This window comes from Pristiophorus japonicus, chromosome 18 (genome assembly GCF_044704955.1).
Source record: "Pristiophorus japonicus isolate sPriJap1 chromosome 18, sPriJap1.hap1, whole genome shotgun sequence".
NCBI lineage: Eukaryota > Metazoa > Chordata > Chondrichthyes > Pristiophoridae > Pristiophorus > Pristiophorus japonicus.
In genome coordinates, this window is record NC_091994.1 from 78,722,443 (window position 1) to 78,730,430 (window position 7,988).

Here is a 7,988-nt window from a genome sequence, read left to right on the forward strand (position 1 = left end):
CACGGGCTCGACAGAGCTAGGTCTTGGTCCAGTGGCAAGGGTTAAGGATGACTGGAGACCTGCTCTGCTGCATGGACCGAGTGCGCACACATATCGCAGTGTGGGCTGGCCCGTGCTGCCCCTATGCCTCGGCTTTTCTGGGCCCCGTGCCCTCATTCGCTGCACCTTCACCCACGATGTTCCAGGGCCCGGCGCTCCAGCTCTATTCACAGCCCCGACCTGCGGTGGTGTTCTCACACAGGTCGGGGCGGCCCACGATTACAGCACTGCTGATGGACCAGGAGGAGCAGGCTCATTTCATCCAGGCCCAACAAACTAACCTGTAAACCCCTCACCCCCCCCACACCAAACTATCCGCTCCCCTCCCCGAACTATTCCCCCACCGGAACTATCCGCTTCCCTCCCCCGAACTATCCCCTCCCCCCGAACTATCCACTCCCCCCGAACTATCCCTCCCCCCCGAACTATCCACTCTCCCCCGAACTATCCCTCCCCCCCGAACTATCCACTCTCCCCCGAACTATCCCTCCCCCCCGAACTACCCACTCTCCCCCGAACTATCCCTCCCCCCCGAACTATCCCTCCCCCCGAACTATCCCTCCCCCCCGAACTATCCCTCCCCCCGAACTATCCACTCTCCCCCGAACTATCCCTCCCCCGAACTATCCCTCCCCCCGAACTATCCCTCCCCCGAACTATCCCTCCCCCGAACTATCCCTCCCCCGAACTATCCCTCCCCCCGAACTATCCTCTCCCCCGAACTATCCCTCCCCCGAACTATCCCTCCCCCGAACTATCCCTCCCCCCCGAACTATCTCTCCCCCCCCGAACTATCCCTCCCCCCGAACTATCCCTCCCCCCCGAACTATCCCTCCCCCGAACTATCCCTCCCCCGAACTATCCCTCGCCCCCGAACTATCCCTCCCCCCCGAACTATCCCTCCCCCCGGAACTATCCCTCCCCCCCGAACTATCTCCTCCCCCCTGAACTATCCGCTCCCCCCGAACTATCCCTCCCCCCGAACTATCCCTCCCCCCGAACTATCCCTCCCCCCGAACTATCCCTCCCCCCCGAACTATCCCTCCCCCCCGAACTATCCCTCCCCCCCCGAACTATCCCTCCCCCCGAACTATCCCTCCCCCCGAACTATCCCTCCCCCCCGAACTATCCCTCCCCCGAACTATCCCTCCCCCCCGAACTATCCCTCCCCCCTGAACTATCCGCTCCCCCCGAACTATCCCTCCCCCCGAACTATCCCCTTTCCCCCGAACTATCCCTCCCCCCGAACTATCCCTCCCCCCGAACTATCCCCTCCCCCCTGAACTATCCCCCGCCTTCTCAAAATTCTAGACGCGGGAATTATTATTCAGAGAGTAAATGAAATGAGTCACGGACAGGAAGGCTCCTGTGAAAAATCATATTTATATTTATTTGGTCTACACTGGCTAAAAACATGCACCACTAAAATGAAATCACTGTCTCTGTGGAGAATAAAATCCAGGTTACAAACAGCATACATACAGTACAGAAATGAGACTGAGTAACATGCAGTGATTCCCTGGTGGATTCTAACTCCACCCCTACCAACAAATTACCCAGTCGAAGCTCCCTCCCCAGAATAGCCCTGAAAAGCTTCCCTTCTGAGGAAACTCTGAGCCCTCTACACCCCACACAGCTCGCCTGGCTCTCTGGTTACTGGCTTGGGACACTGGCGACCATGCTCATCACTACACCCACAGTTGGTTTTCTCGCTCAGCTCAGCCGTGGGAAGTCACTGCCCGGTTTTCAGTCTCGGCGGCTTCTTCTGCGGAACTGCGGCTTCCTCTGGTACATCAATCTTGGTGGAGCGAGAGCGAGAGCGAGAGGGAGGGAGAGCTCTCTCTAGATACACACTGCAAGCTGCAAGCTGCAAGCTAAAAATAAAGTGGAAAGACCCTGTCTTTATGGGAGTCTTGCGACCCCTATCTTTTCCGCCAATCTTTAAAATCCTTTTGTTTCTAAGCACGGGTACTTAGTCAGTGATGGGCCGTCCAACCCATGTGTATTGGGTTGATGGCCCTTAATCTGGGCATCTCTCTCAGTCTTAGCAGCTAATGTAACGCCTCTGTTTAAAAAAGGGGGCAGGCAAAAGGCAGGTAACTATAGGCCGGTTAGTTTAACATCTGTAGTGGGGAAAATGCTTGAAACTATCATTAAGGAAGAAATAGCGGGACATCTAGATAGGAATAGTGCAATCAAGCAGACGCAGCATGGATTCATGAAGGGGAAGTCATGTGTAACTAATTTACTGGAATTCTTTGAGGATATAACGAGCATGGTGGATAGAGGTGTACTGATGGATGTGGTGTATTTAGATTTCCAAAAGGCATTCGATAAGGTGCCACGCAAAAGGTTACTGCAGAAGATAAAGGTACGCTGAGTCAGAGGAAATGTATTAGCATGGATAGAGAATTGGCTGGCGAACAGAAAGCAGAGAGTCGGGATAAATGGGTCCTTTTCCGGTTGGAAATCAGTGGTTAGTGGTGTGCCACAGGGATCAGTGCTGGGACCACAACTGTTTACAATATACATAGATGACCTAGAAGAGGGGACAGAGTGTAGTGCAACAAAATTTGCAGATGACACTAAGATTAGTGGGAAAGCAGGTTGTGTAGAGGACTGAGAGAGACTGCAAGGAGATTTGGATAGGTTAAGCGAATGGGCTAAGGTTTGGCAGATGGAATACAATGTCGGAAAGTGTGAGGTCATCCACCTTGGGAAAAAAAACAGTAAAAGGGAATATTATTTGAATGGGGAGAAATTACAACATGCTGTGGTGCAGAGGGACCTGGGGGTCCCTGTGCATGAATCCCAAAAGATTAGTTTGCAGGTGCAGCAGGTAATCAGGAAGGCAAATGGAATGTTGGCCTTCATTGCGAGAGGGATGGAGTACAAAAGCAGGGAGGTCTTGCTGCAACTGTATAAGGTATTGGTAAGGCCGCACCTGGAGTACTGCGTGCAGTTTTGGTCACCTTACTTAAGGAAGGATATACTAGCTTTGGAAGGGGTACAGAGACGTTTCACTAGGCTGATTCCAGAAATGAGGGGGTTACCTTATGATGATAGATTGAGTAGACTGGGTCTTTACTCCTTGGAGTTCAGAAGGATGAGGGGTGATCTTATAGAAACATTTAAAATCATGAAAGGGATAGACAAGATAGAGGCAGAGAGGTTGTTTCCATTGGTACGGGAGACTAGAGCTAGGGGGCACAGCCTCAAAATACGGAGGAGCCAATTTAAAACCGAGTTAAGAAAGAATTCTTCTCCCAGAGGGTTGTGAATCTGTGGAATTCTCTGCCCAAGGAAGCGTTGAGGCTAGCTCATTGAATGTATTCAAATCACAGAGAGATAGATTTTTAACCAATAAGGGAATTAAGGGTTACGGGGAGAGGGCGGGTAAGTGGAACTGAGTCCACGACCAGATCAGCCATGATCTTATTGAGTGGCGGAGCAGGCTCGAGGGGCTAGATGGCCTACTCCTGTTCCTAATTCTTATGTTCTTATGTTCTTTGTGTTGGGAAAGTCCTGGCTCCTCTTTGGCTGGCCAGGCTAGTGGGTTCATTGTTCTGCTCTTCTTCTGAGGCGGAGGTGAGAGGTGCTTTTGCATATTAGAGTGGCTTTGTCAATGGTCCCCCCTTCCTGGCCCACAGCTCTTTTGTCAATGGATGACTGACAGTTCTTTTGTCACAGCTAACTGCCATGCGGTCTCTGGAGTTTTAACAAAACCAGCATAGGGAAAATACCTTCAAAAAAAATTTAAATCCACAAAATATTCTCGACTAAGTCCATTCTTTAAACAGAAACTTTGCGATCTCTTCACCCCCCTCCGAACTATCCGCTCCCCCACACCCCGAACTATCCCCCCCCCGAACTATCCGCTTCCCCCCCCCCCTCCACCACGCCCCTCCCATCGCCATCATCCCTGACCATCCCGTCCACTACGCCCCCCCCGACCGCAATCTCTCCCTGGCTCCCCACCAGCTCCTCCGCTGTGTCCTCCTACTGCAGGATTTCCCGCCCGACAGGCCGACCGGCTGCTTATCAATCAGGCTGGCTGTTGGACGGGAACCCAGGAGAAAAGAAGTTGAAAGACGTCTTGGACATTGGAGAAACCTGTGTGTCCGGATTCTCCAGTCTGTAACTCCTCCCCTCACTCCGAAGGTGCGGCCCAGTAAACCTCGGGGCCTTTACTTCAGTTCAACCAAGAAGGTTTTTTTCACTTACGAGAACATTGGAGAAACTGTCATTAACAATAGATTACTGACAAAACACAATATATTTAAAAAAAACATTCTTCTTTAATAAAGTTAAAAATATATAATCCCAGATTTATTTTCGTAATATACCTGGACAAGACCAGTCAAGTAAGCACCGATATCCTGTCGAACCGTGGGCCATCACGGGCTGCTGGATGGCAGCAACACCTTTTTCCTGTCCTTTTTGGAGTGTAGTCACTATTGTAATGTGGAAAATGCGGCAGCCAATAAGCTCCCACAAACAGCAATGTGATAATGACCAGATAATCTGTTTTTTGTATTGTTCATTGAGGGATAAATATTTCCAAGGCACTGGGGATAACTCCCCTGCTTTTTTTCAAAATAATGGCATGAGATCATTTGTGCAGTGCTGAGGGAGTGTCAGCCTAGATTTTTTTATGTGCTCAGGTCCTGTAGTGGGACTTGAACCCACAACCTTCTAACTTAGAGCCAAGAGTGCTACCCACTGAGCCACAGCTGACACTGATACTACAATACATCTAACCTGCCAGTAAACTAAATCATGTCATCATCATAGACGATCCCTCAAACAAGGATGACTTGCTTCCACAAGAGTTCACAGATGTGTCAATGAAGGACCCGATGTTCCAGTCCTGAACTACATGTTGAAGGGTGGAAGATGCCTGTGCGTGGATTTTTTTAACGTGTGGTGACCGTTGCACACCAGCCACCACACGGGCTTGACAGAGCTAGGTCTTGGTCCAGTGGCAAGGGTTAACCAGGACGACTGGAGACCTGCTCTGCTGCACGGACCTAGTGCGCACGCATATCGCAGTGTGAGCTGGCCCGTGCTGTCCCTGGGCCCTCGGCTCTTCTCGGCTCTTCTGGGCCCTCGGCCCTCGGCTCTTCTGGGCCCCGTACCCTCATTCGCCGCACCTCCTCCACGATGTTCTAGGGCCCGGCGCTCCAGCTCGATTTACAGCCCCGACCTGCAGTGGTGTTCTCACACAGGTCGGGGCGGCTCACGATTACAGCACTGCTGCTGGACCAGGAGGAGCAGGCTTGTTTCATCCAGGCCCAACAAGCTAACCTGTAAACTCCTCACCCCCCCCACAAACTATCCATTCCCCTCCCCGAATTATCCCCCCCCGAACTATCCGCTCCCCTCCCCTGAACTGTACCCCCCCGAACTATCCGTTCCCCCCGAACTATTCACTCCCCCCTCAAGCTATCTGTGCTTCCCCCCATCCCCGAACTATCCCGACCCATCTACGAACTATCCGCTCCCCCCCACCGAACTATCCACTCCCACCCCCCCCGAACTATCTGCTCCCCCCCCCCTAACTATCTGCTCCCCTCCCCCGAACTATCCGTGCCCTCCCCTGAACTATCCGCCCCCCCCGCCCCCGACCTATCCACATCCCTCCCCACCCCCCGCCATCATCCCAGACCATCTCATCCACTCGCCCTGACTGCAATCTCGCCCTGGCTCCCCACCAGCTCCTCCGTTGTATCCTCCTGCTGCAGGATTGCCCGCCCAACAGGCCGGGCGGCTGCTTGTCAATCAGGCTGGCTGTCAAGCGGGCAATCGCATATTGTGGTACCAGATCACCGAAGACATCACTGCCTGCAGAGTCACCCTCACCACCTGGTTCCAGTGTCCAAAGAAGTTTTGTGACCTCAAACCAGTGGTCAAGCTCAGTGAATGATTCTTCAAAAGCCGTCTCCTGCCAATGATACCACCAGCCTTACACAATCACTCACCTACCAACAATCTGTACCAAACATGAGACACCCTTCCCATTCCTAGCTTCACCTCACCCCTTGGAGGCGATTGTGCTGTCCACTCTTGGCAGGGGCATGGCTGAGCTCTTGGCCAGCAGCAGGGCTAAAAGATGCTGGTCCCCTCAAAAGTTATCCTTCTCCTCGCCTGCACCTCTTGTGTTCCCGTCCTCCCCGCACCACAACTTCACCCTAATCCTTCCTCATTTCACACACCCAAGAAATGCAGCCTGCTCAGCCAGTGGTTGACCAAGAACAGGGAGAGGGGAGTGAAGAGGAAACACAGACACTCGGTTTCACACTCCCAGGCACCACCTCTCAAGGTTGACCTGCAAGGCCATCTGCAGTGTCCCTCACTGAAAGTCAGCAGCTATGCTACAGCCACTGGGGTAGCACTGCGGGATATCAGTCGGACACAAGACATTCACTCATGGAGTGCATAAGGGTGATGAGTTGATTTCTTGACGTCACATTAGATGGATAGATATATAAAGTTGGATTGGAAGGTTTGCATTGTGGTAGCTTTTATTTCATCATTATACAGAGGATGCTGTAATGGTCGGTAACAGAGGAAGGTAAGGTGTGGGACAAATACTGAAATGGGAAGTGGGGTTGTGGTCACTAAGATCGCAGGCAGATGATTCCATCATTGATATCCTGGGTTAGATCATGCCTTCGGATTTCTCCTCTGCTGCATCTTTCTTTTCAGTGCCTTTCTCTGCCCTCTGCGTGAGAATTCTGGAATTCTGAAATACAAGCAGAAAATGCTGTAAATACTCAGCAGGGCTGATAGCATCCATGCAGAGAGAAACAGCGTTGACGGAGGTGCGAACACTGTTTCTCTCTGCATGGATGCCGTCAGCCCTGCCGAATATTTGCAGCATTTTCTGTCTTCTCAGAGGCCTTCCTTTATCATCCGAGGCCTTGCAAATGTCCAGCAGCACTCCCTGCACACTGAAAACTTTTAACCTCGAGTGCACCAAGCCACTACTCCAATAAAATATTTTTAAAATCCAGTCCATAAGCTTCAATGCAAACTTACCTGAAAGATGTGCGTTTCCTTTTAAGTAGCGCTGACAGGTGTGGGTGTGCTGTGTGTAGGATGTTTGTGGCGGAGGAGTGACGAGAGATCGTGGCGGAAGTGCGGTGAATGAGGGTACGCGGCCCAGAAGAGTCGAGGGCTCAGGGGCAACATGGGCCAGCCCACACCGCGATGTGTGTGTGGACTAGGTTGTGCAGCAGAGCTGGTCTCCAGTCGTCCTGGTTAACCCTTGCCACTGGATAAAGGCCTAGCTTTGTCAAGTCCGGGTGGTGGCTGGTGTGCAACGGTCACCACACGTTAAAAAAATCCATGCACAGGCATCTTCTACCTCCTCAATTGAAGTTCAGGACTGGAAACATCGGGTCCTTCATTAAAACATCATGTGGAAGCAAGTCATCCTCGTTCGAGGGACCACCTATGATGATGAGGTGTGCTACACGCACGCTTGCTTTTCAGAGTGAGCTTAAGACCCGGCATTAAATTCAGCACAAAGGTCCAAGTTCGCAGAGTGCGATGTTAAGTGGGCCTTGCACGACTTCGGACGTCACGCTCTGTAGATTTGCACATTTGGCAACGCTACAGCCCTGACCAAAATGGCGGCTGCCATTTTGTTTTTCTCCCCGAAACGGGTCTTACCGGGTGGCGGGAAGTTTGCTGCAGACATACATACAGGCCTTGAAAACAGTCACTGAAAACATGCACCAGATGCTGGGTGAATTGGGGGTAGTGTGAATAGATTTGCAGCAGAAGCTGGTTACATTTTTGGGTCTTTTCCACCCAACTTATCCTTGATGCGCCAGCTTATGTATTAAAAGATTACTCACATCACTGAGGTCCTATTTCTTCAGAGTGCCGAGAGCATCATCACCGGCCAAAATTTACTTAGATTTTTGCTAACATGTCCAGCA